General features: G+C 44.4%; 1 non-coding gene across 1 annotated transcript; it reads right to left on the bottom strand.

The window, feature by feature from the left end:
• Positions 1 to 230: 230 nt before the first annotated feature.
• TRNAS-UGA lies at positions 231 to 312 on the bottom strand. The gene has a single exon. It is a non-coding gene; the product is annotated as a tRNA-Ser (tRNA).
• Between the last annotated feature and the right edge of the window lie 299 nt (positions 313 to 611).

Raw genomic sequence — 611 nt, forward strand, 5'->3', positions numbered from 1 at the left:
ATGGCCAGTAAATAAGGAAAAGTAAGTCACCTTCCTCAAATCAGGATTAATATTATCTTCACACAGTAGTAGATTTAGTGCTGCATTTCAGATTGATGTCAATGTTTCAGACACTATACTCCTTGGAGTTGGCAGGTTGTTGGACCTGACTTGAGTGACTGTAGAGCGGTTTCAGTTGATTGTGTCCTTGACGTGAGAGTCTTCGGTAACCTTCCTTCTGCGGATAAAACCGTAGTCGGCAGGATTCGAACCTGCGCGGGGAAACCCCAATGGATTTCAAGTCCATCGCCTTAACCACTCGGCCACGACTACCTGCTGGAAGGGTTTTATTGTTAACGAGTTTAAAGGTACAGCGAGTGATATGCCATTTAATCACTAGGCACCAAGCATAGTGAAAGTTGTTTTGGTGTATAACTGGCGTGGCAACAAAGAATTTCCTAAGCCCATTCGAGACTTCTCACGTTCGGATGAAATAAGTCATCCATGGCAAGTAGAAATTCAGTGGAGGAAGATGGAAGTCAAAGAATCATTCTGAGACAAGGGATTCGAATTTTCTATGCCCTAGAACTGAGGGTGACCCTAGTAGTCTCACACCTGCAAGTGCCAATGGG

This window comes from Bison bison, unplaced genomic scaffold, assembly GCF_000754665.1.
Source record: "Bison bison bison isolate TAMUID 2011002044 unplaced genomic scaffold, Bison_UMD1.0 scf7180017850803, whole genome shotgun sequence".
In the NCBI taxonomy this organism is placed as follows: Eukaryota; Metazoa; Chordata; class Mammalia; order Artiodactyla; family Bovidae; genus Bison; species Bison bison.